At 38.9% G+C, this 22,504-nt stretch overlaps 73 non-coding genes across 73 annotated transcripts; all 73 read right to left on the reverse strand.

The window, feature by feature from the left end:
- Nucleotides 1-2,412: 2,412 nt before the first annotated feature.
- On the reverse strand, nucleotides 2,413-2,484 carry TRNAH-GUG (transfer RNA histidin (anticodon GUG)). Its single transcript has one exon. It is a non-coding gene; the product is annotated as a tRNA-His (tRNA).
- A 373-nt stretch (nucleotides 2,485-2,857) lies between these two features.
- On the reverse strand, nucleotides 2,858-2,929 carry TRNAH-GUG (transfer RNA histidin (anticodon GUG)). The gene has a single exon. It is a non-coding gene; the product is annotated as a tRNA-His (tRNA).
- A 221-nt stretch (nucleotides 2,930-3,150) lies between these two features.
- TRNAH-GUG (transfer RNA histidin (anticodon GUG)) lies at nucleotides 3,151-3,222 on the reverse strand. Its single transcript has one exon. It is a non-coding gene; the product is annotated as a tRNA-His (tRNA).
- Nucleotides 3,223-3,603: 381 nt separating this feature from the next.
- Nucleotides 3,604-3,675, reverse strand: TRNAH-GUG (transfer RNA histidin (anticodon GUG)). The gene has a single exon. It is a non-coding gene; the product is annotated as a tRNA-His (tRNA).
- A 374-nt stretch (nucleotides 3,676-4,049) lies between these two features.
- On the reverse strand, nucleotides 4,050-4,121 carry TRNAH-GUG (transfer RNA histidin (anticodon GUG)). Its single transcript has one exon. It is a non-coding gene; the product is annotated as a tRNA-His (tRNA).
- Nucleotides 4,122-4,495: 374 nt separating this feature from the next.
- TRNAH-GUG (transfer RNA histidin (anticodon GUG)) lies at nucleotides 4,496-4,567 on the reverse strand. The gene has a single exon. It is a non-coding gene; the product is annotated as a tRNA-His (tRNA).
- An 819-nt stretch (nucleotides 4,568-5,386) lies between these two features.
- TRNAH-GUG (transfer RNA histidin (anticodon GUG)) lies at nucleotides 5,387-5,458 on the reverse strand. Its single transcript has one exon. It is a non-coding gene; the product is annotated as a tRNA-His (tRNA).
- Nucleotides 5,459-5,681: 223 nt separating this feature from the next.
- Nucleotides 5,682-5,753, reverse strand: TRNAH-GUG (transfer RNA histidin (anticodon GUG)). Its single transcript has one exon. It is a non-coding gene; the product is annotated as a tRNA-His (tRNA).
- Nucleotides 5,754-5,832: 79 nt separating this feature from the next.
- TRNAH-GUG (transfer RNA histidin (anticodon GUG)) lies at nucleotides 5,833-5,904 on the reverse strand. Its single transcript has one exon. It is a non-coding gene; the product is annotated as a tRNA-His (tRNA).
- Nucleotides 5,905-6,277: 373 nt separating this feature from the next.
- On the reverse strand, nucleotides 6,278-6,349 carry TRNAH-GUG (transfer RNA histidin (anticodon GUG)). Its single transcript has one exon. It is a non-coding gene; the product is annotated as a tRNA-His (tRNA).
- Nucleotides 6,350-6,722: 373 nt separating this feature from the next.
- Nucleotides 6,723-6,794, reverse strand: TRNAH-GUG (transfer RNA histidin (anticodon GUG)). Its single transcript has one exon. It is a non-coding gene; the product is annotated as a tRNA-His (tRNA).
- Nucleotides 6,795-7,015: 221 nt separating this feature from the next.
- On the reverse strand, nucleotides 7,016-7,087 carry TRNAH-GUG (transfer RNA histidin (anticodon GUG)). The gene has a single exon. It is a non-coding gene; the product is annotated as a tRNA-His (tRNA).
- A 381-nt stretch (nucleotides 7,088-7,468) lies between these two features.
- Nucleotides 7,469-7,540, reverse strand: TRNAH-GUG (transfer RNA histidin (anticodon GUG)). The gene has a single exon. It is a non-coding gene; the product is annotated as a tRNA-His (tRNA).
- Nucleotides 7,541-7,914: 374 nt separating this feature from the next.
- TRNAH-GUG (transfer RNA histidin (anticodon GUG)) lies at nucleotides 7,915-7,986 on the reverse strand. The gene has a single exon. It is a non-coding gene; the product is annotated as a tRNA-His (tRNA).
- Nucleotides 7,987-8,360: 374 nt separating this feature from the next.
- Nucleotides 8,361-8,432, reverse strand: TRNAH-GUG (transfer RNA histidin (anticodon GUG)). Its single transcript has one exon. It is a non-coding gene; the product is annotated as a tRNA-His (tRNA).
- Nucleotides 8,433-8,957: 525 nt separating this feature from the next.
- Nucleotides 8,958-9,029, reverse strand: TRNAH-GUG (transfer RNA histidin (anticodon GUG)). Its single transcript has one exon. It is a non-coding gene; the product is annotated as a tRNA-His (tRNA).
- Nucleotides 9,030-9,403: 374 nt separating this feature from the next.
- On the reverse strand, nucleotides 9,404-9,475 carry TRNAH-GUG (transfer RNA histidin (anticodon GUG)). Its single transcript has one exon. It is a non-coding gene; the product is annotated as a tRNA-His (tRNA).
- Nucleotides 9,476-10,294: 819 nt separating this feature from the next.
- On the reverse strand, nucleotides 10,295-10,366 carry TRNAH-GUG (transfer RNA histidin (anticodon GUG)). Its single transcript has one exon. It is a non-coding gene; the product is annotated as a tRNA-His (tRNA).
- Nucleotides 10,367-10,589: 223 nt separating this feature from the next.
- TRNAH-GUG (transfer RNA histidin (anticodon GUG)) lies at nucleotides 10,590-10,661 on the reverse strand. The gene has a single exon. It is a non-coding gene; the product is annotated as a tRNA-His (tRNA).
- A 71-nt stretch (nucleotides 10,662-10,732) lies between these two features.
- Nucleotides 10,733-10,804, reverse strand: TRNAH-GUG (transfer RNA histidin (anticodon GUG)). Its single transcript has one exon. It is a non-coding gene; the product is annotated as a tRNA-His (tRNA).
- Nucleotides 10,805-10,875: 71 nt separating this feature from the next.
- Nucleotides 10,876-10,947, reverse strand: TRNAH-GUG (transfer RNA histidin (anticodon GUG)). The gene has a single exon. It is a non-coding gene; the product is annotated as a tRNA-His (tRNA).
- A 71-nt stretch (nucleotides 10,948-11,018) lies between these two features.
- TRNAH-GUG (transfer RNA histidin (anticodon GUG)) lies at nucleotides 11,019-11,090 on the reverse strand. Its single transcript has one exon. It is a non-coding gene; the product is annotated as a tRNA-His (tRNA).
- A 71-nt stretch (nucleotides 11,091-11,161) lies between these two features.
- TRNAH-GUG (transfer RNA histidin (anticodon GUG)) lies at nucleotides 11,162-11,233 on the reverse strand. The gene has a single exon. It is a non-coding gene; the product is annotated as a tRNA-His (tRNA).
- Nucleotides 11,234-11,304: 71 nt separating this feature from the next.
- On the reverse strand, nucleotides 11,305-11,376 carry TRNAH-GUG (transfer RNA histidin (anticodon GUG)). The gene has a single exon. It is a non-coding gene; the product is annotated as a tRNA-His (tRNA).
- A 220-nt stretch (nucleotides 11,377-11,596) lies between these two features.
- On the reverse strand, nucleotides 11,597-11,668 carry TRNAP-GGG (transfer RNA proline (anticodon GGG)). The gene has a single exon. It is a non-coding gene; the product is annotated as a tRNA-Pro (tRNA).
- A 77-nt stretch (nucleotides 11,669-11,745) lies between these two features.
- On the reverse strand, nucleotides 11,746-11,817 carry TRNAH-GUG (transfer RNA histidin (anticodon GUG)). The gene has a single exon. It is a non-coding gene; the product is annotated as a tRNA-His (tRNA).
- A 79-nt stretch (nucleotides 11,818-11,896) lies between these two features.
- Nucleotides 11,897-11,968, reverse strand: TRNAH-GUG (transfer RNA histidin (anticodon GUG)). Its single transcript has one exon. It is a non-coding gene; the product is annotated as a tRNA-His (tRNA).
- A 220-nt stretch (nucleotides 11,969-12,188) lies between these two features.
- Nucleotides 12,189-12,260, reverse strand: TRNAH-GUG (transfer RNA histidin (anticodon GUG)). The gene has a single exon. It is a non-coding gene; the product is annotated as a tRNA-His (tRNA).
- A 220-nt stretch (nucleotides 12,261-12,480) lies between these two features.
- On the reverse strand, nucleotides 12,481-12,552 carry TRNAP-GGG (transfer RNA proline (anticodon GGG)). Its single transcript has one exon. It is a non-coding gene; the product is annotated as a tRNA-Pro (tRNA).
- Nucleotides 12,553-12,629: 77 nt separating this feature from the next.
- Nucleotides 12,630-12,701, reverse strand: TRNAH-GUG (transfer RNA histidin (anticodon GUG)). Its single transcript has one exon. It is a non-coding gene; the product is annotated as a tRNA-His (tRNA).
- Nucleotides 12,702-12,780: 79 nt separating this feature from the next.
- TRNAH-GUG (transfer RNA histidin (anticodon GUG)) lies at nucleotides 12,781-12,852 on the reverse strand. Its single transcript has one exon. It is a non-coding gene; the product is annotated as a tRNA-His (tRNA).
- A 658-nt stretch (nucleotides 12,853-13,510) lies between these two features.
- Nucleotides 13,511-13,582, reverse strand: TRNAH-GUG (transfer RNA histidin (anticodon GUG)). The gene has a single exon. It is a non-coding gene; the product is annotated as a tRNA-His (tRNA).
- Nucleotides 13,583-13,802: 220 nt separating this feature from the next.
- On the reverse strand, nucleotides 13,803-13,874 carry TRNAH-GUG (transfer RNA histidin (anticodon GUG)). The gene has a single exon. It is a non-coding gene; the product is annotated as a tRNA-His (tRNA).
- A 220-nt stretch (nucleotides 13,875-14,094) lies between these two features.
- TRNAH-GUG (transfer RNA histidin (anticodon GUG)) lies at nucleotides 14,095-14,166 on the reverse strand. The gene has a single exon. It is a non-coding gene; the product is annotated as a tRNA-His (tRNA).
- Nucleotides 14,167-14,386: 220 nt separating this feature from the next.
- TRNAH-GUG (transfer RNA histidin (anticodon GUG)) lies at nucleotides 14,387-14,458 on the reverse strand. The gene has a single exon. It is a non-coding gene; the product is annotated as a tRNA-His (tRNA).
- A 369-nt stretch (nucleotides 14,459-14,827) lies between these two features.
- TRNAH-GUG (transfer RNA histidin (anticodon GUG)) lies at nucleotides 14,828-14,899 on the reverse strand. The gene has a single exon. It is a non-coding gene; the product is annotated as a tRNA-His (tRNA).
- Nucleotides 14,900-14,978: 79 nt separating this feature from the next.
- Nucleotides 14,979-15,050, reverse strand: TRNAH-GUG (transfer RNA histidin (anticodon GUG)). Its single transcript has one exon. It is a non-coding gene; the product is annotated as a tRNA-His (tRNA).
- Nucleotides 15,051-15,127: 77 nt separating this feature from the next.
- TRNAP-GGG (transfer RNA proline (anticodon GGG)) lies at nucleotides 15,128-15,199 on the reverse strand. Its single transcript has one exon. It is a non-coding gene; the product is annotated as a tRNA-Pro (tRNA).
- A 77-nt stretch (nucleotides 15,200-15,276) lies between these two features.
- On the reverse strand, nucleotides 15,277-15,348 carry TRNAP-GGG (transfer RNA proline (anticodon GGG)). The gene has a single exon. It is a non-coding gene; the product is annotated as a tRNA-Pro (tRNA).
- Nucleotides 15,349-15,425: 77 nt separating this feature from the next.
- Nucleotides 15,426-15,497, reverse strand: TRNAH-GUG (transfer RNA histidin (anticodon GUG)). The gene has a single exon. It is a non-coding gene; the product is annotated as a tRNA-His (tRNA).
- Nucleotides 15,498-15,576: 79 nt separating this feature from the next.
- TRNAH-GUG (transfer RNA histidin (anticodon GUG)) lies at nucleotides 15,577-15,648 on the reverse strand. Its single transcript has one exon. It is a non-coding gene; the product is annotated as a tRNA-His (tRNA).
- A 649-nt stretch (nucleotides 15,649-16,297) lies between these two features.
- On the reverse strand, nucleotides 16,298-16,369 carry TRNAH-GUG (transfer RNA histidin (anticodon GUG)). The gene has a single exon. It is a non-coding gene; the product is annotated as a tRNA-His (tRNA).
- A 77-nt stretch (nucleotides 16,370-16,446) lies between these two features.
- TRNAP-GGG (transfer RNA proline (anticodon GGG)) lies at nucleotides 16,447-16,518 on the reverse strand. Its single transcript has one exon. It is a non-coding gene; the product is annotated as a tRNA-Pro (tRNA).
- Nucleotides 16,519-16,595: 77 nt separating this feature from the next.
- TRNAH-GUG (transfer RNA histidin (anticodon GUG)) lies at nucleotides 16,596-16,667 on the reverse strand. The gene has a single exon. It is a non-coding gene; the product is annotated as a tRNA-His (tRNA).
- Nucleotides 16,668-16,746: 79 nt separating this feature from the next.
- Nucleotides 16,747-16,818, reverse strand: TRNAH-GUG (transfer RNA histidin (anticodon GUG)). The gene has a single exon. It is a non-coding gene; the product is annotated as a tRNA-His (tRNA).
- Nucleotides 16,819-17,476: 658 nt separating this feature from the next.
- Nucleotides 17,477-17,548, reverse strand: TRNAH-GUG (transfer RNA histidin (anticodon GUG)). Its single transcript has one exon. It is a non-coding gene; the product is annotated as a tRNA-His (tRNA).
- Nucleotides 17,549-17,768: 220 nt separating this feature from the next.
- Nucleotides 17,769-17,840, reverse strand: TRNAH-GUG (transfer RNA histidin (anticodon GUG)). The gene has a single exon. It is a non-coding gene; the product is annotated as a tRNA-His (tRNA).
- Nucleotides 17,841-17,917: 77 nt separating this feature from the next.
- On the reverse strand, nucleotides 17,918-17,989 carry TRNAH-GUG (transfer RNA histidin (anticodon GUG)). The gene has a single exon. It is a non-coding gene; the product is annotated as a tRNA-His (tRNA).
- A 79-nt stretch (nucleotides 17,990-18,068) lies between these two features.
- On the reverse strand, nucleotides 18,069-18,140 carry TRNAP-GGG (transfer RNA proline (anticodon GGG)). Its single transcript has one exon. It is a non-coding gene; the product is annotated as a tRNA-Pro (tRNA).
- Nucleotides 18,141-18,217: 77 nt separating this feature from the next.
- On the reverse strand, nucleotides 18,218-18,289 carry TRNAP-GGG (transfer RNA proline (anticodon GGG)). Its single transcript has one exon. It is a non-coding gene; the product is annotated as a tRNA-Pro (tRNA).
- Nucleotides 18,290-18,366: 77 nt separating this feature from the next.
- TRNAP-GGG (transfer RNA proline (anticodon GGG)) lies at nucleotides 18,367-18,438 on the reverse strand. The gene has a single exon. It is a non-coding gene; the product is annotated as a tRNA-Pro (tRNA).
- Nucleotides 18,439-18,666: 228 nt separating this feature from the next.
- On the reverse strand, nucleotides 18,667-18,738 carry TRNAH-GUG (transfer RNA histidin (anticodon GUG)). Its single transcript has one exon. It is a non-coding gene; the product is annotated as a tRNA-His (tRNA).
- A 363-nt stretch (nucleotides 18,739-19,101) lies between these two features.
- TRNAP-GGG (transfer RNA proline (anticodon GGG)) lies at nucleotides 19,102-19,173 on the reverse strand. The gene has a single exon. It is a non-coding gene; the product is annotated as a tRNA-Pro (tRNA).
- A 77-nt stretch (nucleotides 19,174-19,250) lies between these two features.
- Nucleotides 19,251-19,322, reverse strand: TRNAH-GUG (transfer RNA histidin (anticodon GUG)). The gene has a single exon. It is a non-coding gene; the product is annotated as a tRNA-His (tRNA).
- Nucleotides 19,323-19,399: 77 nt separating this feature from the next.
- On the reverse strand, nucleotides 19,400-19,471 carry TRNAP-GGG (transfer RNA proline (anticodon GGG)). The gene has a single exon. It is a non-coding gene; the product is annotated as a tRNA-Pro (tRNA).
- Nucleotides 19,472-19,548: 77 nt separating this feature from the next.
- TRNAH-GUG (transfer RNA histidin (anticodon GUG)) lies at nucleotides 19,549-19,620 on the reverse strand. Its single transcript has one exon. It is a non-coding gene; the product is annotated as a tRNA-His (tRNA).
- A 77-nt stretch (nucleotides 19,621-19,697) lies between these two features.
- On the reverse strand, nucleotides 19,698-19,769 carry TRNAP-GGG (transfer RNA proline (anticodon GGG)). The gene has a single exon. It is a non-coding gene; the product is annotated as a tRNA-Pro (tRNA).
- Nucleotides 19,770-19,846: 77 nt separating this feature from the next.
- Nucleotides 19,847-19,918, reverse strand: TRNAP-GGG (transfer RNA proline (anticodon GGG)). The gene has a single exon. It is a non-coding gene; the product is annotated as a tRNA-Pro (tRNA).
- A 77-nt stretch (nucleotides 19,919-19,995) lies between these two features.
- On the reverse strand, nucleotides 19,996-20,067 carry TRNAP-GGG (transfer RNA proline (anticodon GGG)). The gene has a single exon. It is a non-coding gene; the product is annotated as a tRNA-Pro (tRNA).
- Nucleotides 20,068-20,144: 77 nt separating this feature from the next.
- TRNAP-GGG (transfer RNA proline (anticodon GGG)) lies at nucleotides 20,145-20,216 on the reverse strand. Its single transcript has one exon. It is a non-coding gene; the product is annotated as a tRNA-Pro (tRNA).
- Nucleotides 20,217-20,293: 77 nt separating this feature from the next.
- TRNAH-GUG (transfer RNA histidin (anticodon GUG)) lies at nucleotides 20,294-20,365 on the reverse strand. Its single transcript has one exon. It is a non-coding gene; the product is annotated as a tRNA-His (tRNA).
- A 365-nt stretch (nucleotides 20,366-20,730) lies between these two features.
- On the reverse strand, nucleotides 20,731-20,802 carry TRNAH-GUG (transfer RNA histidin (anticodon GUG)). The gene has a single exon. It is a non-coding gene; the product is annotated as a tRNA-His (tRNA).
- Nucleotides 20,803-20,880: 78 nt separating this feature from the next.
- TRNAH-GUG (transfer RNA histidin (anticodon GUG)) lies at nucleotides 20,881-20,952 on the reverse strand. The gene has a single exon. It is a non-coding gene; the product is annotated as a tRNA-His (tRNA).
- A 78-nt stretch (nucleotides 20,953-21,030) lies between these two features.
- TRNAH-GUG (transfer RNA histidin (anticodon GUG)) lies at nucleotides 21,031-21,102 on the reverse strand. The gene has a single exon. It is a non-coding gene; the product is annotated as a tRNA-His (tRNA).
- A 78-nt stretch (nucleotides 21,103-21,180) lies between these two features.
- Nucleotides 21,181-21,252, reverse strand: TRNAH-GUG (transfer RNA histidin (anticodon GUG)). The gene has a single exon. It is a non-coding gene; the product is annotated as a tRNA-His (tRNA).
- Nucleotides 21,253-21,329: 77 nt separating this feature from the next.
- Nucleotides 21,330-21,401, reverse strand: TRNAH-GUG (transfer RNA histidin (anticodon GUG)). The gene has a single exon. It is a non-coding gene; the product is annotated as a tRNA-His (tRNA).
- Nucleotides 21,402-21,479: 78 nt separating this feature from the next.
- TRNAH-GUG (transfer RNA histidin (anticodon GUG)) lies at nucleotides 21,480-21,551 on the reverse strand. The gene has a single exon. It is a non-coding gene; the product is annotated as a tRNA-His (tRNA).
- A 78-nt stretch (nucleotides 21,552-21,629) lies between these two features.
- TRNAH-GUG (transfer RNA histidin (anticodon GUG)) lies at nucleotides 21,630-21,701 on the reverse strand. Its single transcript has one exon. It is a non-coding gene; the product is annotated as a tRNA-His (tRNA).
- A 78-nt stretch (nucleotides 21,702-21,779) lies between these two features.
- TRNAH-GUG (transfer RNA histidin (anticodon GUG)) lies at nucleotides 21,780-21,851 on the reverse strand. The gene has a single exon. It is a non-coding gene; the product is annotated as a tRNA-His (tRNA).
- Nucleotides 21,852-21,929: 78 nt separating this feature from the next.
- On the reverse strand, nucleotides 21,930-22,001 carry TRNAH-GUG (transfer RNA histidin (anticodon GUG)). Its single transcript has one exon. It is a non-coding gene; the product is annotated as a tRNA-His (tRNA).
- Nucleotides 22,002-22,079: 78 nt separating this feature from the next.
- TRNAH-GUG (transfer RNA histidin (anticodon GUG)) lies at nucleotides 22,080-22,151 on the reverse strand. The gene has a single exon. It is a non-coding gene; the product is annotated as a tRNA-His (tRNA).
- Nucleotides 22,152-22,229: 78 nt separating this feature from the next.
- TRNAH-GUG (transfer RNA histidin (anticodon GUG)) lies at nucleotides 22,230-22,301 on the reverse strand. The gene has a single exon. It is a non-coding gene; the product is annotated as a tRNA-His (tRNA).
- A 78-nt stretch (nucleotides 22,302-22,379) lies between these two features.
- TRNAH-GUG (transfer RNA histidin (anticodon GUG)) lies at nucleotides 22,380-22,451 on the reverse strand. Its single transcript has one exon. It is a non-coding gene; the product is annotated as a tRNA-His (tRNA).
- Nucleotides 22,452-22,504: the final 53 nt, after the last annotated feature.

Genomic DNA, 22,504 nt, shown 5'->3' on the forward strand with positions numbered 1-22,504 from the left:
AGAAAACAGGACTGGTAGGTGCAACACGAATGTTAAACACTAACATTGTAAGACCACATTACAATAATTTTTTAGTTGGCAACTAATCTACTGCCCCCCCCCTACCATTTTTATGCTCCGTTGAAAATTAAAAGTTATTAAATAAAAGCAAAAGTTAATCTTCGATTAAAAATATATTTTTTGTTAACTATCAATTTAAATTAATCTATAAAATTTACGAATACCAAAAAATGCTAAATATGGTCGTTTTTGGTTTTAATTTTTTAAATTTGATTTTTATTATCGCCAGAGGACTTGTGAATGCGTGTGCAATAAAGGGTCTATTAATATTTATTTTCCTTAACGGCATATCAACTAGTAAGCTACCATTTATAAATCAGACATTGTATACAAGTGCAATAAAAAACAGAAAATGGCGTAAAGTGAGCAAAGATAATAATGTTATGCAAATTTCACATACAGATGATCGCCATGCACCAAATACAAAAAGTAATAGTACAAATGAATTTTTTATAAAGACTCAAAATAGTTTCGAACCAAGATCAAATTACCGTTTTAAATCTTTGAAAATTATTATAAAAACCCCATTCTATTAGAATAATAACGATAGATGCAGTTATACCACACAGCCATATTTTGAAAACAGATTCCATTAATTGAATACTAATTTCTTGGTTTTTAATTTCAATATTATCTTCATCGATCATTTCTTGCTGGTAAGTAAAGTATTCCGCTCTTATAGAAGTTCAAATTTGGTCAGTTTCAAAGAATCGTAAGTACTTCTAATGTTAATTAAAAACTTATCATCACAGATCACGTTGAAAAATAGATAAAAATATTATTATTAAAAGATTTTGTCATTCGGTTATCGAAGTAAGAAAGTAAAATGCTCTTTAAAGATAACTTATTCAAAATTAAACCTTAGTTTAAAAAGCATCGAATTTAAAACATTTTTTACTTAATTTTGACCCATGGTAACGGCACTGGTTAAATTCATCAATCTAAAATGTTACAAATTATTCCAAAATAAGGATCCATGCCGTGACCAGGATTCGAACCTGGGTTATTGCGGCCACAAAGCAAGGTACTAACCACTATACGATCACGGCCGTTCAATTGAATATAAAGGGTCTCAAATAAATTTCCAAAAAGGAATATTACAAAATATTTAAAAAACGAGTTTAATACCGTTACCAGGATTCGAACCTGGGTTATTGCGGCCACAACGCAAGGTACTTAGCACTATACGATAGCGGCCGTTCAATTGAAGTTACCGAGTCTCAAATAAATTTCCAAAAAGGAAAATTACAAAATATTTAAAAAACGAGTTTAATACCATGACCAGGATTCGAACCTGGGTTATTCCCAGGGTTGGCATAGAACCCGTCATACCGGTTATAGCCACCTAGTTAAATCCAGTTATAGCCACTTGAGTAAATCCAGATTTTTGTGGTTTTTTAAAAAAAAAATTACAATATGAATATTTTAGTAAATTAATAGTTTTTATTTAGAAATTTATTTTATTTTTTGTTTCTTATTTAGAAACCGGTTTAATTTTATCAGTTTTTCGGTAGGTTTAAAGTTCCAAAGTTCGCTGCCTCGCTTCTGTCATACACAAAAACTAGGGGGAATTTCCCGAGGAAATCAAAATAATTCATTTATTTTATATAGTTATTTCGCTTTATTTGTTTAGTTTCTTATTTACGACAATAACTGCAGACAATTTCTACTTACATAAGTAAAAGGAACGGTTTATATATTAGCTAGTTATAACCGAAAAAAACCGGTTATAGCCACTGGTCTGGATTTTTTCAAAAGAAGCCGGCTTTTATCCAACCCTGGTTATTGCGGCCACAACGCAAGGTACTAAGCACTATACGATCACGGCCGTCCACTTCACGTTACCAAATTGCTAATAAATTTCCAAAAAAGGAAAAATTACAAAATATTTAAACAACGAGGCTTAATGCCGTGACCAGGATTCGAACGTGTCTTATTGCGGCCACAACGCAAGGTACTAACCACTATACGATCACGGCCGTCCACTTCACGTTACCAAGTTTTTAATAAATTTCCAAAAAGGAAAATATGTTTAAAAAACGAGTTTTAATGCCGTGACCAGGATTCGAACCTGGGTTATTGCGGCCACAACGCAAGGTTCTAACCACTTTACGATCACGGCCGTCCTTAAGAAGTTACCAAGTTTCTAACAAATTTCCAAAAAGGAAAAATTACAAAATAATTAAAAAACGAGGTGTAATGCCGTGACCAGGATTCGACACTGGGTTATTGGGGCCACATCGCAAGGTACTTACCACTATATGATCACGGCCGTCCACTCAACGTTAAAAAGTTTCTAATAAATTTCCAAAAAGGAAAAATTACAAAATATTTTAAAAAAACGAGGTTTAATGCCGTGACCAGGATTCGAACCTGGGTTATTACGTCCACAACGCAAGGTACTAACCACTATACGATCACGGCCGTCCACTTCACGTTACCAAGTTTCTAATAAATTTCCAAAAAGGAAAATATATTTAAAAAACGAGGTTTAATGCCGTGACCAGGATTCGACCCTGGGTTATTGCGGCCACAACGCAAGGTTCTAACCACTTTACGATCACGGCCGTCCTTAAGAAGTTACCAAGTTTCTAACAAATTTCCAAAAAGGAAAAATTACAAAATAATTAAAAAACGAGGTGTAATGCCGTGACCAGGATTCGACACTGGGTTATTGGGGCCACATCGCAAGGTACTTACCACTATATGATCACGGCCGTCCACTTAACGTTAAAAAGTTTCTAATAAATTTCCAAAAAGGAAAAATTACAAAATATTTAAAAAAAACGAGGTTTAATGCCGTGACCAGGATTCGAACCTGGGTTATTGCGTCCACAACGCAAGGTACTAACCACTATACGATCACGGCCGTCCACTTCACGTTACCAAGTTTCTAATAAATTTCTAAAAAGGAAAATATATTTAAAAAACGAGTTTTAAAGCCGTGACCAGGATTCGAACCTGGGTTATTGCGGCCACAACGCAAGGTTCTAACCACTTTACGATCACGGCCGTCCTTAAGAAGTTACCAAGTTTCTAACAAATTTCCAAAAAGGAAAAATTACAAAATAATTAAAAAAGGAGGTTTAATGCCGTGACCAGGATTCGAACCTGGGTTACTGCGGCCACAACGCAAGGTACTTACCACTATACGATCACGGCTGTCCACTTCACGTTACCAAGTTTCTAATAAATTTCCAAAAAGGAAAAATTACAAAATATTTGAAAAAACTAGTTTTAATGCCGTGACCAGGATTCGAACCTGGGTTATTCAGGCCACAACGCAAGGTACTAACCACTATACGATCACGGCTGTCCACTTCACGTTACCAACTTTCTAATAAATTTCCAAAAAGGAAAAATTACAAAATATTTAAAAAAAGGATGTTTAATGCCGTGACCAGGATTCGAACCTGGGTTATTGCGGCCACAAGGCAAGGTACTAACCACTATACGATCACGGCAGTCCACTTCACGTTACCAAGTTTCTAATAAATTTCCAAAAAGGAAAAATTTCAAAATATTTAAAAAAACGAGGTTTAATGCCGTGACCAGGATTCGAACCTGGGTTATTGCGGCCACAACGCAAGGTACTTACCACTATACGATCACGGCTGTCCACTTCACGTTACCAAGTTTCTAATAAATTTCCAAAAAGGAAAAATTACAAAATATTTGAAAAAACGAGGTTTAATGCCGTGACCAGGATTCGAACCTGGGTTATTGCGGCCACAAGGCAAGGTACTAACCACTATACGATCACGGCCGTCCACTTCACGTTACCAAGTTTCTAATAAATTTCCAAAAAGGAAAAATTTTAAAAATATTTAAAAAAACGAGGTTTAATGCCGTGACCAGGATTCGAACCTGGGATATTGCGGCCACAACGCAAGGTATTAACCTTTATACGATCACGGTCGTCCACTTCACGTTACCAAGCTTCTAATAAATTTCCAAAAAGGAAAATATATTTAAAAAACGAGGTTTAATGCCGTGACCAGGATTCGAACCTGGGTTATTGCGGCCACAACGCAAGGTACTAACCACTATACGATCACGGCCGTACACTACACGTTACCAAGTTTCTAATAAATTTCCAAAAAGGAAAATATATTTAAAAAACGAGGTTTAATGCCGTGACCAGGATTCGAACCTGGGTTATTACGGCCACAACGCAAGGTTCTAACCACTTTACGATCACGGCCGTCCTTAAGAAGTTACCAAGTTTCTAACAAATTTCCAAAAAGGAAAAATTTTAAAAATATTTAAAAAAACGAGGTTTAATGCCGTGACCAGGATTCGAACCTGGGTTATTGCGGCCACAAGGCAAGGTACTAACCACTATACGATCACGGCAGTCCACTTCACGTTACCAAGTTTCTAATAAATTTCCAAAAAGGAAAAATTTCAAAATATTTAAAAAAACGAGGTTTAATGCCGTGACCAGGATTCGAACCTGGGTTATTGCGGCCACAACGCAAGGTACTTACCACTATACGATCACGGCTGTCCACTTCACGTTACCAAGTTTCTAATAAATTTCCAAAAAGGAAAAATTACAAAATATTTGAAAAAACGAGGTTTAATGCCGTGACCAGGATTCGAACCTGGGTTATTGCGGCCACAAGGCAAGGTACTAACCACTATACGATCACGGCCGTCCACTTCACGTTACCAAGTTTCTAATAAATTTCCAAAAAGGAAAAATTTTTAAAATATTTAAAAAAACGAGGTTTAATGCCGTGACCAGGATTCGAACCTGGGATATTGCGGCCACAACGCAAGGTATTAACCTTTATACGATCACGGTCGTCCACTTCACGTTACCAAGCTTCTAATAAATTTCCAAAAAGGAAAATATATTTAAAAAACGAGGTTTAATGCCGTGACCAGGATTCGAACCTGGGTTATTGCGGCCACAACGCAAGGTACTAACTACTATACGATCACGGCCGTACACTTCACGTTACCAAGTTTCTAATAAATTTCCAAAAAGGAAAATATATTTAAAAAACGAGGTTTAATGCCGTGACCAGGATTCGAACCTGGGTTATTGCGGCCACAACGCAAGGTTCTAACCACTTTACGATCACGGCCGTCCTTAAGAAGTTACCAAGTTTCTAACAAATTTCCAAAAAGGAAAAATTACAAAATAATTAAAAAACGAGGTGTAATGCCGTGACCAGGATTCGACACTGGGTTATTGGGGCCACATCGCAAGGTACTTACCACTATATGATCACGGCCGTCCACTTAACGTTAAAAAGTTTCTAATAAATTTCCAAAAAGGAAAAATTACAAAATATTTAAAAAAAACGAGGTTTAATGCCGTGACCAGGATTCGAACCTGGGTTATTACGTCCACAACGCAAGGTACTAACCACTATACGATCACGGCCGTCCACTTCACGTTACCAAGTTTCTAATAAATTTCCAAAAAGGAAAATATATTTAAAAAACGAGGTTTAATGCCGTGACCAGGATTCGACACTGGGTTATTGGGGCCACATTGCAAGGTACTTACCACTATATGATCACGGCCGTCCACTTAACGTTAAAAAGTTTCTAATAAATTTCCAAAAAGGAAAAATTACAAAATATTTAAAAAAAACGAGGTTTAATGCCGTGACCAGGATTCGAACCTGGGTTATTGCGTCCACAACGCAAGGTACTAACCACTATACGATCACGGCCGTCCACTTCACGTTACCAAGTTTCTAATAAATTTCCAAAAAGGAAAAATTACAAAATATTTAAAAAAACTAGTTTTAATGCCGTGACCAGGATTCGAACCTGGGTTATTGCGGCCACAACGCAAGGTACTAACCACTATACGATCACGGCCGTCCACTTCACGTTACCAAGTTTTTAATAAATTTCCAAAAAGGAAAATATGTTTAAAAAACGAGTTTTAATGCCGTGACCAGGATTCGAACCTGGGTTATTGCGGCCACAACGCAAGGTTCTAACCACTTTACGATCACGGCCGTCCTTAAGAAGTTACCAAGTTTCTAACAAATTTCCAAAAAGGAAAAATTACAAAATAATTAAAAAACGAGGTGTAATGCCGTGACCAGGATTCGACACTGGGTTATTGGGGCCACATCGCAAGGTACTTACCACTATATGATCACGGCCGTCCACTCAACGTTAAAAAGTTTCTAATAAATTTCCAAAAAGGAAAAATTACAAAATATTTTAAAAAAACGAGGTTTAATGCCGTGACCAGGATTCGAACCTGGGTTATTACGTCCACAACGCAAGGTACTAACCACTATACGATCACGGCCGTCCACTTCACGTTACCAAGTTTCTAATAAATTTCCAAAAAGGAAAATATATTTAAAAAACGAGGTTTAATGCCGTGACCAGGATTCGACCCTGGGTTATTGCGGCCACAACGCAAGGTTCTAACCACTTTACGATCACGGCCGTCCTTAAGAAGTTACCAAGTTTCTAACAAATTTCCAAAAAGGAAAAATTACAAAATAATTAAAAAACGAGGTGTAATGCCGTGACCAGGATTCGACACTGGGTTATTGGGGCCACATCGCAAGGTACTTACCACTATATGATCACGGCCGTCCACTTAACGTTAAAAAGTTTCTAATAAATTTCCAAAAAGGAAAAATTACAAAATATTTAAAAAAAACGAGGTTTAATGCCGTGACCAGGATTCGAACCTGGGTTATTGCGTCCACAACGCAAGGTACTAACCACTATACGATCACGGCCGTCCACTTCACGTTACCAAGTTTCTAATAAATTTCTAAAAAGGAAAATATATTTAAAAAACGAGTTTTAAAGCCGTGACCAGGATTCGAACCTGGGTTATTGCGGCCACAACGCAAGGTTCTAACCACTTTACGATCACGGCCGTCCTTAAGAAGTTACCAAGTTTCTAACAAATTTCCAAAAAGGAAAAATTACAAAATAATTAAAAAAGGAGGTTTAATGCCGTGACCAGGATTCGAACCTGGGTTACTGCGGCCACAACGCAAGGTACTTACCACTATACGATCACGGCTGTCCACTTCACGTTACCAAGTTTCTAATAAATTTCCAAAAAGGAACTATTACAAAATATTTTAAAAAACTAGTTTTAATGCCGTGACCAGGATTCGAACCTGGGTTATTCAGGCCACAACGCAAGGTACTAGACACTATACGATCACGGCTGTCCACTTCACGTTACCAACTTTCTAATAAATTTCCAAAAAGGAAAAATTACAAAATATTTAAAAAAAGGATGTTTAATGCCGTGACCAGGATTCGAACCTGGGTTATTGCGGCCACAAGGCAAGGTACTAACCACTATACGATCACGGCAGTCCACTTCACGTTACCAAGTTTCTAATAAATTTCCAAAAAGGAAAAATTTCAAAATATTTAAAAAAACGAGGTTTAATGCCGTGACCAGGATTCGAACCTGGGTTATTGCGGCCACAACGCAAGGTACTTACCACTATACGATCACGGCTGTCCACTTCACGTTACCAAGTTTCTAATAAATTTCCAAAAAGGAAAAATTACAAAATATTTGAAAAAACGAGGTTTAATGCCGTGACCAGGATTCGAACCTGGGTTATTGCGGCCACAAGGCAAGGTACTAACCACTATACGATCACGGCCGTCCACTTCACGTTACCAAGTTTCTAATAAATTTCCAAAAAGGAAAAATTTTAAAAATATTTAAAAAAACGAGGTTTAATGCCGTGACCAGGATTCGAACCTGGGATATTGCGGCCACAACGCAAGGTATTAACCTTTATACGATCACGGTCGTCCACTTCACGTTACCAAGCTTCTAATAAATTTCCAAAAAGGAAAATATATTTAAAAAACGAGGTTTAATGCCGTGACCAGGATTCGAACCTGGGTTATTGCGGCCACAACGCAAGGTACTAACCACTATACGATCACGGCCGTACACTACACGTTACCAAGTTTCTAATAAATTTCCAAAAAGGAAAATATATTTAAAAAACGAGGTTTAATGCCGTGACCAGGATTCGAACCTGGGTTATTACGGCCACAACGCAAGGTTCTAACCACTTTACGATCACGGCCGTCCTTAAGAAGTTACCAAGTTTCTAACAAATTTCCAAAAAGGAAAAATTTTAAAAATATTTAAAAAAACGAGGTTTAATGCCGTGACCAGGATTCGAACCTGGGTTATTGCGGCCACAAGGCAAGGTACTAACCACTATACGATCACGGCAGTCCACTTCACGTTACCAAGTTTGTAATAAATTTCCAAAAAGGAAAAATTTCAAAATATTTAAAAAAACGAGGTTTAATGCCGTGACCAGGATTCGAACCTGGGTTATTGCGGCCACAACGCAAGGTACTTACCACTATACGATCACGGCTGTCCACTTCACGTTACCAAGTTTCTAATAAATTTCCAAAAAGGAAAAATTACAAAATATTTGAAAAAACGAGGTTTAATGCCGTGACCAGGATTCGAACCTGGGTTATTGCGGCCACAAGGCAAGGTACTAACCACTATACGATCACGGCCGTCCACTTCACGTTACCAAGTTTCTAATAAATTTCCAAAAAGGAAAAATTACAAAATATTTGAAAAAACGAGGTTTAATGCCGTGACCAGGATTCGAACCTGGGTTATTGCGGCCACAAGGCAAGGTACTAACCACTATACGATCACGGCCGTCCACTTCACGTTACCAAGTTTCTAATAAATTTCCAAAAAGGAAAAATTTTAAAAATATTTAAAAAAACGAGGTTTAATGCCGTGACCAGGATTCGAACCTGGGATATTGCGGCCACAACGCAAGGTATTAACCTTTATACGATCACGGTCGTCCACTTCACGTTACCAAGCTTCTAATAAATTTCCAAAAAGGAAAATATATTTAAAAAACGAGGTTTAATGCCGTGACCAGGATTCGAACCTGGGTTATTGCGGCCACAACGCAAGGTACTAACCACTATACGATCACGGCCGTACACTACACGTTACCAAGTTTCTAATAAATTTCCAAAAAGGAAAATATATTTAAAAAACGAGGTTTAATGCCGTGACCAGGATTCGAACCTGGGTTATTACGGCCACAACGCAAGGTTCTAACCACTTTACGATCACGGCCGTCCTTAAGAAGTTACCAAGTTTCTAACAAATTTCCAAAAAGGAAAAATTTTAAAAATATTTAAAAAAACGAGGTTTAATGCCGTGACCAGGATTCGAACCTGGGTTATTGCGGCCACAAGGCAAGGTACTAACCACTATACGATCACGGCAGTCCACTTCACGTTACCAAGTTTCTAATAAATTTCCAAAAAGGAAAAATTTCAAAATATTTAAAAAAACGAGGTTTAATGCCGTGACCAGGATTCGAACCTGGGTTATTGCGGCCACAACGCAAGGTACTTACCACTATACGATCACGGCTGTCCACTTCACGTTACCAAGTTTCTAATAAATTTCCAAAAAGGAAAAATTACAAAATATTTGAAAAAACGAGGTTTAATGCCGTGACCAGGATTCGAACCTGGGTTATTGCGGCCACAAGGCAAGGTACTAACCACTATACGATCACGGCCGTCCACTTCACGTTACCAAGTTTCTAATAAATTTCCAAAAAGGAAAAATTTTTAAAATATTTAAAAAAACGAGGTTTAATGCCGTGACCAGGATTCGAACCTGGGATATTGCGGCCACAACGCAAGGTATTAACCTTTATACGATCACGGTCGTCCACTTCACGTTACCAAGCTTCTAATAAATTTCCAAAAAGGAAAATATATTTAAAAAACGAGGTTTAATGCCGTGACCAGGATTCGAACCTGGGTTATTGCGGCCACAACGCAAGGTACTAACTACTATACGATCACGGCCGTACACTTCACGTTACCAAGTTTCTAATAAATTTCCAAAAAGGAAAATATATTTAAAAAACGAGGTTTAATGCCGTGACCAGGATTCGAACCTGGGTTATTGCGGCCACAACGCAAGGTTCTAACCACTTTACGATCACGGCCGTCCTTAAGAAGTTACCAAGTTTCTAACAAATTTCCAAAAAGGAAAAATTACAAAATAATTAAAAAACGAGGTGTAATGCCGTGACCAGGATTCGACACTGGGTTATTGGGGCCACATCGCAAGGTACTTACCACTATATGATCACGGCCGTCCACTTAACGTTAAAAAGTTTCTAATAAATTTCCAAAAAGGAAAAATTACAAAATATTTAAAAAAAACGAGGTTTAATGCCGTGACCAGGATTCGAACCTGGGTTATTACGTCCACAACGCAAGGTACTAACCACTATACGATCACGGCCGTCCACTTCACGTTACCAAGTTTCTAATAAATTTCCAAAAAGGAAAATATATTTAAAAAACGAGGTTTAATGCCGTGACCAGGATTCGACACTGGGTTATTGGGGCCACATTGCAAGGTACTTACCACTATATGATCACGGCCGTCCACTTAACGTTAAAAAGTTTCTAATAAATTTCCAAAAAGGAAAAATTACAAAATATTTAAAAAAAACGAGGTTTAATGCCGTGACCAGGATTCGAACCTGGGTTATTGCGTCCACAACGCAAGGTACTAACCACTATACGATCACGGCCGTCCACTTCACGTTACCAAGTTTCTAATAAATTTCTAAAAAGGAAAATATATTTAAAAAACGAGGTTTAATGCCGTGACCAGGATTCGAACCTGGGTTATTGCGGCCACAACGCAAGGTACTAACCACTATACGATCACGGCCGTCCACTTCACGTTACCAAGTTTCTAATAAATTTCTAAAAAGGAAAATATATTTAAAAAACGAGGTTTAATGCCGTGACCAGGATTCGAACCTGGATTATTGCGGCCACAACGCAAGGTACTAACCACTATACGATCACGGCCGTCCACTTCACGTTACCAAGTTTCTAATAAATTTCTAAAAAGGAAAATATATTTAAAAAACGAGGTTTAATGCCGTGACCAGGATTCGAACCTGGGTTATTGCGGCCACAACGCAAGGTACTAACCACTATACGATCACGGCCGTCCACTTCACGTTACCAAGTTTCTAATAAATTTCTAAAAAGGAAAATATATTTAAAAAACGAGGTTTAATGCCGTGACCAGGATTCGAACCTGGATTATTGCGGCCACAACGCAAGGTACTAACCACTATACGATCACGGCCGTCCACTTCACGTTACCAAGTTTCTAATAAATTTCTAAAAAGGAAAATATATTTAAAAAACGAGGTTTAATGCCGTGACCAGGATTCGAACCTGGGTTATTGCGGCCACAACGCAAGGTACTAACCACTATACGATCACGGCTGTCCACTTCACGATACCAAGTTTCTAATAAATTTCCAAAAAGGAAAATAAATTTAAAAAACGAGGTTTATTGCCGTGAACAGGATTCGAACCTGGGTTATTGCGGCCACAACGCAAGGTACTAACCACTATACGATCACGGCTGTCCACTTCACGTTACCAAGTTGCTAATAAATTTCCAAAAAGGAAAATTACAAAATATTTAAAAAACGAGGTTTAATGCCGTGACCAGGATTCGAACCTGGGTTATTGCGGCCCCAACGCAAGGTACTAACCACTATACGATCACGGCCGTCCACTTCACGTTACCAAGTTGCTAATAAATTTCCAAAAAGGAAAATTACAAAATATTTAAAAAACGAGGTTTATTGCCGTGACCAGGATTCGAACCTGGGTTATTGCGGCCACAACGCAAGGTACTAACCACTGTACGATCACGGCTGTCCACTTCACGTTACCAAGTTTCTAATAAATTTCCAAAAAGGAAAAATTACAAAATATTTAAAAAAACTAGGTTTAATGCCGTGACCAGGATTCGAACCTGGGTTATTGCGGCCACAACGCAAGGTACTAACCACTATACCATCACGGCTGTCCACATCACGTTACCAAGTTTCTAAGAAATTTCCAAAAAGGAAAATATATTTAAAAAACGAGGTTTAATGCCGCGACCAGGATTCGAACCTGGGTTATTGCGGCCACAACGCAAGGTACTAACCACTAAACGATCACTGCTGTCCACTTCACGTTACCAAGTTTCTAATAAATTTCCAAAAAGGAAAATTACAAAATATTTAAAAAACGAGGTTTAATGCCGTGACCAGGATTCGAACCTGGGTTATTGCGGCCACAACGCAAGGTACTAACCACTATACGATCACGGCTGTCCACTTCACGATACCAAGTTTCTAATAAATTTCCAAAAAGGAAAATAAATTTAAAAAACGAGGTTTATTGCCGTGAACAGGATTCGAACCTGGGTTATTGCGGCCACAACGCAAGGTACTAACCACTATACGATCACGGCTGTCCACTTCACGTTACCAAGTTGCTAATAAATTTCCAAAAAGGAAAATTACAAAATATTTAAAAAACGAGGTTTAATGCCGTGACCAGGATTCGAACCTGGGTTATTGCGGCCCCAACGCAAGGTACTAACCACTATACGATCACGGCCGTCCACTTCACGTTACCAAGTTGCTAATAAATTTCCAAAAAGGAAAATTACAAAATATTTAAAAAACGAGGTTTATTGCCGTGACCAGGATTCGAACCTGGGTTATTGCGGCCACAACGCAAGGTACTAACCACTGTACGATCACGGCTGTCCACTTCACGTTACCAAGTTTCTAATAAATTTCCAAAAAGGAAAAATTACAAAATATTTAAAAAAACTAGGTTTAATGCCGTGACCAGGATTCGAACCTGGGTTATTGCGGCCACAACGCAAGGTACTAACCACTATACCATCACGGCTGTCCACATCACGTTACCAAGTTTCTAAGAAATTTCCAAAAAGGAAAATATATTTAAAAAACGAGGTTTAATGCCGCGACCAGGATTCGAACCTGGGTTATTGCGGCCACAACGCAAGGTACTAACCACTAAACGATCACTGCTGTCCACTTCACGTTACCAAGTTTCTAATAAATTTCCAAAAAGGAAAATAAATTTAAAAAACGAGGTTTAATGCCGTGACCAGGAGTCGAACCTGGGTTATTGCGGCCACAACGCAAGGTACTAACCACTATACGACCACGGCTGTCCACTTCACGTTACCAAGTTTCTAATAAATTTCCAAAAAGGAAAAATTACAAAATATTTAAAAAAACGAGGTTTAATGCCGTGACCAGGATTCGAACCTGGGTTATTGCGGCCACAACGCAAGGTACTAACCACTAAACGATCACGGCCGTCCAGTTCACGTTACCAAGTTTCTAATAAATTTCCAAAAAGGAAAATATATTTAAAAAACGAGGTTTAATGCCGTGACCAGGATTCGAACCTAGGTTATTGCGGCCACAACGCAAGGTACTAACCACTATACGATCACGCTGTCCATTTTACGTTACCAAGTTTCTAATAAATTTCCAAAAAGGAAAAATTACAAAATATTTTAAAAAACTAGGTTTAATGCCGTGACCAGGATTCGAACCTGGGTTATTGCGGCCACAACGCAAGGTACTAACCACTATACGATCACGGCCGTCCACTTCACGTTACCAAGTTTCTAATAAATTTTCAAAAAGGAAAATATATTTAAAAAACGAGGTTTAATGCCGTGACCAGGATTCGAACCTGGGTTATTGCGGCCACAACGCAAGGTACTAACCACTATACGATCAAGGCCGTCCACTTCACGTTACCAAGTTTCTAATAAATTTCCAAAAAGGAAAATTACAAAATATTTAAAAAACGAGGTTTATTGCCGTGACCAGGATTCGAACCTGGGTTATTGCGGCCACAACGCAAGGTACTAACCACTATACGATCACGGCCGTCCACTTCACGTTACCAAGTTTCTAATAAATTTTCAAAAAGGAAAATATATTTAAAAAACGAGGTTTAATGCCGTGACCAGGATTCGAACCTGGGTTATTGCGGCCACAACGCAAGGTACTAACCACTATACGATCAAGGCCGTCCACTTCACGTTACCAAGTTTCTAATAAATTTCCAAAAAGGAAAATTACAAAATATTTAAAAAACGAGGTTTATTGCCGTGACCAGGATTCGAACCTGGGTTATTGCGGCCACAACGCAAGGTACTAACCACTATACGATCACGGCCGTCCACTTCACGTTACCAAGTTTCTAATAAATTTTCAAAAAGGAAAATATATTTAAAAAACGAGGTTTAATGCCGTGACCAGGATTCGAACCTGGGTTATTGCGGCCACAACGCAAGGTACTAACCACTATACGATCAAGGCCGTCCACTTCACGTTACCAAGTTTCTAATAAATTTCCAAAAAGGAAAATTACAAAATATTTAAAAAACGAGGTTTATTGCCGTGACCAGGATTCGAACCTGGGTTATTGCGGCCACAACGCAAGGTACTAACCACTATACGATCACGGCCGTCCACTTCACGTTACCAAGTTTCTAATAAATTTTCAAAAAGGAAAATATATTTAAAAAACGAGGTTTAATGCCGTGACCAGGATTCGAACCTGGGTTATTGCGGCCACAACGCAAGGTACTAACCACTATACGATCAAGGCCGTCCACTTCACGTTACCAAGTTTCTAATAAATTTCCAAAAAGGAAAATTACAAAATATTTAAAAAACGAGGTTTATTGCCGTGACCAGGATTCGAACCTGGGTTATTGCGGCCACAACGCAAGGTACTAACCACTATACGATCAAGGCCGTCCACTTCACGTTACCAAGTTTCTAATAAATTTCCAAAAAGGAAAATTACAAAATATTTAAAAAACGAGGTTTATTGCCGTGACCAGGATTCGAACCTGGGTTATTGCGGCCACAACGCAAGGTACTAACCACTATACGATCACGGCCGTCCACTTCACGTTACCAAGTTGCTAATAAATTTCCAAAAAGGAAAAATTACAAAATATTTAAAAAAACTAGGTTTAATGCCGTGACCAGGATTCGAACCTGGGTTATTGCGGCCACAACGCAAGGTACTAACCACTATACGATCACGGCCGTCCACTTCACGTTACCAAGTTGCTAATAAATTTCCAAAAAGGAAAATTACAAAATATTTAAAAAACGAGGTTTAATGCCGTGACCAGGATTCGAACCTGGGTTATTGCGGCCCCAACGCAAGGTACTAACCACTATACGATCACGGCCGTCCACTTCACGTTACCAAGTTGCTAATAAATTTCCAAAAAGGAAAATTACAAAATATTTAAAAAACGAGGTTTAATGCCGTGACCAGGATTCGAACCTGGGTTATTGCGGCCCCAACGCAAGGTACTAACCACTATACGATCACGGCCGTCCACTTCACGTTACCAAGTTGCTAATAAATTTCCAAAAAGGAAAATTACAAAATATTTAAAAAACGAGGTTTAAGGCCGTGACCAGGATTCGAACCTGGGTTATTGCGGCCACAACGCAAGGTACTAACCACTGTACGATCACGGCTGTCCACTTCACGTTACCAAGTTTCTAATAAATTTCCAAAAAGGAAAAATTACAAAATATTTAAAAAAACTAGGCTTAATGCCGTGACCAGGATTCGAACCTGGGTTATTGCGGCCACAACGCAAGGTACTAACCACTATACGATCACGGCTGTCCACTTCACGTTACCAAGTTTCTAATAAATTTCCAAAAAGGAAAATATATTTAAAAAACGAGGTTTAATGCCGCGACCAGGATTCGAACCTGGGTTATTGCGGCCACAACGCAAGGTACTAACCACTAAACGATCACTGCTGTCCACTTCACGTTACCAAGTTTCTAATAAATTTCCAAAAAGGAAAATATATTTAAAAAACGAGGTTTAATGCCGCGACCAGGATTCGAACCTGGGTTATTGCGGCCACAACGCAAGGTACTAACCACTAAACGATCACTGCTGTCCACTTCACGTTACCAAGTTTCTAATAAATTTCCAAAAAGGAAATTAAATTTAAAAAACGAGGTTTAATGCCGTGACCAGGAGTCGAACCTGGGATATTGCGGCCACAACGCAAGGTACTAACCACTAAACGATCACTGCTGTCCACTTCACGTTACCAAGTTTCTAATAAATTTCCAAAAAGGAAAATAAATTTAAAAAACGAGGTTTATTGCCGTGAACAGGATTCGAACCTGGGTTATTGCGGCCCCAACGCAAGGTACTAACCACTATACGATCACGGCCGTCCACTTCACGTTACCAAGTTGCTAATAAATTTCCAAAAAGGAAAATTACAAAATATTTAAAAAACGAGGTTTATTGCCGTGACCAGGATTCGAACCTGGGTTATTGCGGCCACAACGCAAGGTACTAACCACTATACGATCACGGCTGTCCACTTCACGTTACCAAGTTGCTAATAAATTTCCAAAAAGGAAAATTACAAAATATTTAAAAAACGAGGTTTAATGCCGTGACCAGGATTCGAACCTGGGTTATTGCGGCCCCAACGCAAGGTACTAACCACTATACGATCACGGCCGTCCACTTCACGTTACCAAGTTGCTAATAAATTTCCAAAAAGGAAAATTACAAAATATTTAAAAAACGAGGTTTAATGCCGTGACCAGGATTCGAACCTGGGTTATTGCGGCCACAACGCAAGGTACTAACCACTGTACGATCACGGCTGTCCACTTCACGTTACCAAGTTTCTAATAAATTTCCAAAAAGGAAAAATTACAAAATATTTAAAAAAACTAGGTTTAATGCCGTGACCAGGATTCGAACCTGGGTTATTGCGGCCACAACGCAAGGTACTAACCACTATACCATCACGGCTGTCCACATCACGTTACCAAGTTTCTAAGAAATTTCCAAAAAGGAAAATATATTTAAAAAACGAGGTTTAATGCCGCGACCAGGATTCGAACCTGGGTTATTGCGGCCACAACGCAAGGTACTAACCACTAAACGATCACTGCTGTCCACTTCACGTTACCAAGTTTCTAATAAATTTCCAAAAAGGAAAATAAATTTAAAAAACGAGGTTTAATGCCGTGACCAGGAGTCGAACCTGGGTTATTGCGGCCACAACGCAAGGTACTAACCACTATACGACCACGGCTGTCCACTTCACGTTACCAAGTTTCTAATAAATTTCCAAAAAGGAAAAATTACAAAATATTTAAAAAAACGAGGTTTAATGCCGTGACCAGGATTCGAACCTGGGTTATTGCGGCCACAACGCAAGGTACTAACCACTAAACGATCACGGCCGTCCAGTTCACGTTACCAAGTTTCTAATAAATTTCCAAAAAGGAAAATATATTTAAAAAACGAGGTTTAATGCCGTGACCAGGATTCGAACCTAGGTTATTGCGGCCACAACGCAAGGTACTAACCACTATACGATCACGCTGTCCATTTTACGTTACCAAGTTTCTAATAAATTTCCAAAAAGGAAAAATTACAAAATATTTTAAAAAACTAGGTTTAATGCCGTGACCAGGATTCGAACCTGGGTTATTGCGGCCACAACGCAAGGTACTAACCACTATACGATCACGGCCGTCCACTTCACGTTACCAAGTTTCTAATAAATTTTCAAAAAGGAAAATATATTTAAAAAACGAGGTTTAATGCCGTGACCAGGATTCGAACCTGGGTTATTGCGGCCACAACGCAAGGTACTAACCACTTTACGATCAAGGCCGTCCACTTCACGTTACCAAGTTTCTAATAAATTTCCAAAAAGGAAAATTACAAAATATTTAAAAAACGAGGTTTATTGCCGTGACCAGGATTCGAACCTGGGTTATTGCGGCCACAACGCAAGGTACTAACCACTATACGATCACGGCTGTCCACTTCACGTTACCAAGGTTCTAATAAATTTCCAAAAAGGAAAATTACAAAATATTTAAAAAACGAGGTTTATTGCCGTGACCAGGATTCGAACCTGGGTTATTGCGGCCACAACGCAAGGTACTAACCACTATACGATCACGGCCGTCCACTTCACGTTACCAAGTTGCTAATAAATTTCCAAAAAGGAAAAATTACAAAATATTTAAAAAAACTAGGTTTAATGCCGTGACCAGGATTCGAACCTGGGTTATTGCGGCCCCAACGCAAGGTACTAACCACTATACGATCACGGCCGTCCACTTCACGTTACCAAGTTGCTAATAAATTTCCAAAAAGGAAAATTACAAAATATTTAAAAAACGAGGTTTAATGCCGTGACCAGGATTCGAACCTGGGTTATTGCGGCCCCAACGCAAGGTACTAACCACTATACGATCACGGCCGTCCACTTCACGTTACCAAGTTGCTAATAAATTTCCAAAAAGGAAAATTACAAAATATTTAAAAAACGAGGTTTAATGCCGTGACCAGGATTCGAACCTGGGTTATTGCGGCCCCAACGCAAGGTACTAACCACTATACGATCACGGCCGTCCACTTCACGTTACCAAGTTGCTAATAAATTTCCAAAAAGGAAAATTACAAAATATTTAAAAAACGAGGTTTAAGGCCGTGACCAGGATTCGAACCTGGGTTATTGCGGCCACAACGCAAGGTACTAACCACTAAACGATCACTGCTGTCCACTTCACGTTACCAAGTTTCTAAGAAATTTCCAAAAAGGAAAAATTACAAAATATTTAAAAAAACTAGGCTTAATGCCGTGACCAGGATTCGAACCTGGGTTATTGCGGCCACAACGCAAGGTACTAACCACTATACGATCACGGCTGTCCACATCACGTTACCAAGTTTCTAAGAAATTTCCAAAAAGGAAAATATATTTAAAAAACGAGGTTTAATGCCGCGACCAGGATTCGAACCTGGGTTATTGCGGCCACAACGCAAGGTACTAACCACTAAACGATCACTGCTGTCCACTTCACGTTACCAAGTTTCTAATAAATTTCCAAAAAGGAAATTAAATTTAAAAAACGAGGTTTAATGCCGTGACCAGGAGTCGAACCTGGGATATTGCGGCCACAACGCAAGGTACTAACCACTAAACGATCACTGCTGTCCACTTCACGTTACCAAGTTGCTAATAAATTTCCAAAAAGGAAAATTACAAAATATTTAAAAAACGAGGTTTATTGCCGTGACCAGGATTCGAACCTGGGTTATTGCGGCCCCAACGCAAGGTACTAACCACTGTACGATCACGGCTGTCCACTTCACGTTACCAAGTTTCTAATAAATTTCCAAAAAGGAAAATTACAAAATATTTAAAAAACGAGGTTTATTGCCGTGACCAGGATTCGAACCTGGGTTATTGCGGCCACAACGCAAGGTACTAACCACTGTACGATCACGGCTGTCCACTTCACGTTACCAAGTTTCTAATAAATTTCCAAAAAGGAAAATTACAAAATATTTAAAAAACGAGGTTTAATGCCGTGACCAGGATTCGAACCTGGGTTATTGCGGCCCCAACGCAAGGTACTAACCACTATACGATCACGGCTGTCCACTTCAAGTTACCAAGTTTCTAATAAATTTCCAAAAAGGAAAATTACAAAATATTTAAAAAACGAGGTTTATTGCCGTGACCAGGATTCGAACCTGGGTTATTGCGGCCACAACGCAAGGTACTAACCACTGTACGATCACGGCTGTCCACTTCACGTTACCAAGTTTCTAATAAATTTCCAAAAAGGAAAATTACAAAATATTTAAAAAACGAGGTTTAATGCCGTGACCAGGATTCGAACCTGGGTTATTGCGGCCCCAACGCAAGGTACTAACCACTATACGATCACGGCCGTCCACTTCACGTTACCAAGTTGCTAATAAATTTCCAAAAAGGAAAATTACAAAATATTTAAAAAACAAGGTTTAATGCCGTGACCAGGATTCGAACCTGGGTTATTGCGGCCCCAACGCAAGGTACTTACCACTATACGATCACGGCCGTCCACTTCACGTTACCAAGTTTCTAATAAATTTCCAAAAAGGAAAATTACAAAATATTTAAAAAACGAGGTTTAATGCCGTGACCAGGATTCGAACCTGGGTTATTGCGGCCCCAACGCAAGGTACTAACCACTATACGATCACGGCCGTCCACTTCACGTTACCAAGTTGCTAATAAATTTCCAAAAAGGAAAATTACAAAATATTTAAAAAACAAGGTTTAATGCCGTGACCAGGATTCGAACCTGGGTTATTGCGGCCCCAACGCAAGGTACTTACCACTATACGATCACGGCCGTCCACTTCACGTTACCAAGTTGCTAATAAATTTCCAAAAAGGAAAATTACAAAATATTTAAAAAACGAGGTTTAATGCCGTGACCAGGATTCGAACCTGGGTTATTGCGGCCACAACGCAAGGTACTAACCACTGTACGATCACGGCTGTCCACTTCACGTTACCAAGTTTTTAATAAATTTCCAAAAAGGAAAAATTACAAAATATTTAAAAAAACTAGGTTTAATGCCGTGACCAGGATTCGAACCTGGGTTATTGCGGCCACAACGCAAGGTACTAACCACTAAACGATCACTGCTGTCCACTTCACGTTACCAAGTTTCTAATAAATTTCCAAAAAGGAAAATAAATTTAAAAAACGAGGTTTAATGCCGTGACCAGGAGTCGAACCTGGGATATTGCGGCCACAACGCAAGGTACTAACCACTAAACGATCACTGCTGTCCACATCACGTTACCAAGTTTCTAATATATTTCCAAAAAGGAAAATAAATTTAAAAAACGAGGTTTAATGCCGTGACCAGGATTCGAACCTGGGTTATTGCGGCCACAACGCAAGGTACTAACCACTGTACGATCACGGCTGTCCACTTCAGGTTACTAAGTTTCTAATAAATTTCCAAAAAGGAAAAATTACAAAATATTTAAAAAAAGAGGTTTAATGCCGTGACCAGGATTCGAACCTGGGTTATTGCGGCCACAACGCAAGGTACTAACCACTATACGATCACGGCCGTCCACTTCACGTTACCAAGTTTCTAATAAATTTCCAAAAAGGAAAAATTACAAAATATTTAAAAAAAGAGGTTTAATGCCGTGACCAGGATTCGAACCTGGGTTATTGCGGCCACAACGCAAGGTACTAACCACTATACGATCACGGCCGTCCACTTCACGTTACCAAGTTTCTAATAAATTTCCAAAAAGGAAAAATTACAAAATATTTAAAAAAAGAGGTTTAATGCCGTGACCAGGATTCGAACCTGGGTTATTGCGGCCACAACGCAAGGTACTAACCACTATACGATCACGGCCGTCCACTTCACGTTACCAAATTTCTAATAAATTTCCAAAAAGGAAAAATTACAAAATATTTAAAAATGAGGTTTAATGCCGTGACCAGGATTCGAACCTGGGTTATTGCGGCCACAACGCAAGGTACTAACCACTATACGATCACGGCCGTCCACTTCACGTTACCAAGTTTCTAATAAATTTCCAAAAAGGAAAAATTACAAAATATTTAAAAAAAGAGGTTTAATGCCGTGACCAGGATTCGAACCTGGGTTATTGCGGCCACAACGCAAGGTACTAACCACTATACGATCACGGCCGTCCACTTCACGTTACCAAGTTTCTAATAAATTTCCAAAAAGGAAAAATTACAAAATATTTAAAAAAAGAGGTTTAATGCCGTGACCAGGATTCGAACCTGGGTTATTGCGGCCACAACGCAAGGTACTAACCACTATACGATCACGGCCGTCCACTTCACGTTACCAAGTTTCTAATAAATTTCCAAAAAGGAAAAATTACAAAATATTTAAAAAAAGAGGTTTAATGCCGTGACCAGGATTCGAACCTGGGTTATTGCGGCCACAACGCAAGGTACTAACCACTATACGATCACGGCCGTCCACTTCACGTTACCAAGTTTCTAATAAATTTCCAAAAAGGAAAAATTACAAAATATTTAAAAAAAGAGGTTTAATGCCGTGACCAGGATTCGAACCTGGGTTATTGCGGCCACAACGCAAGGTACTAACCACTATACGATCACGGCCGTCCACTTCACGTTACCAAATTTCTAATAAATTTCCAAAAAGGAAAAATTACAAAATATTTAAAAAAAGAGGTTTAATGCCGTGACCAGGATTCGAACCTGGGTTATTGCGGCCACAACGCAAGGTACTAACCACTATACGATCACGGCCGTCCACTTCACGTTACCAAGTTTCTAATAAATTTCCAAAAAGGAAAAATTACAAAATATTTAAAAAAAGAGGTTTAATGCCGTGACCAGGATTCGAACCTGGGTTATTGCGGCCACAACGCAAGGTACTAACCACTATACGATCACGGCCGTCCACTTCACGTTACCAAATTTCTAATAAATTTCCAAAAAGGAAAAATTACAAAATATTTAAAAAAAGAGGTTTAATGCCGTGACCAGGATTCGAACCTGGGTTATTGCGGCCACAACGCAAGGTACTAACCACTATACGATCACGGCCGTCCACTTCCCGTTACCGAGTTTCTAATAAATTTCCAAAAAGGAAAAATTAC

Source organism: Leiobunum rupestre, chromosome 4 (assembly GCF_980474605.1).
Source record: "Leiobunum rupestre chromosome 4, qqLeiRupe1.1.hap1, whole genome shotgun sequence".
In the NCBI taxonomy this organism is placed as follows: Eukaryota; Metazoa; Arthropoda; class Arachnida; order Opiliones; family Sclerosomatidae; genus Leiobunum; species Leiobunum rupestre.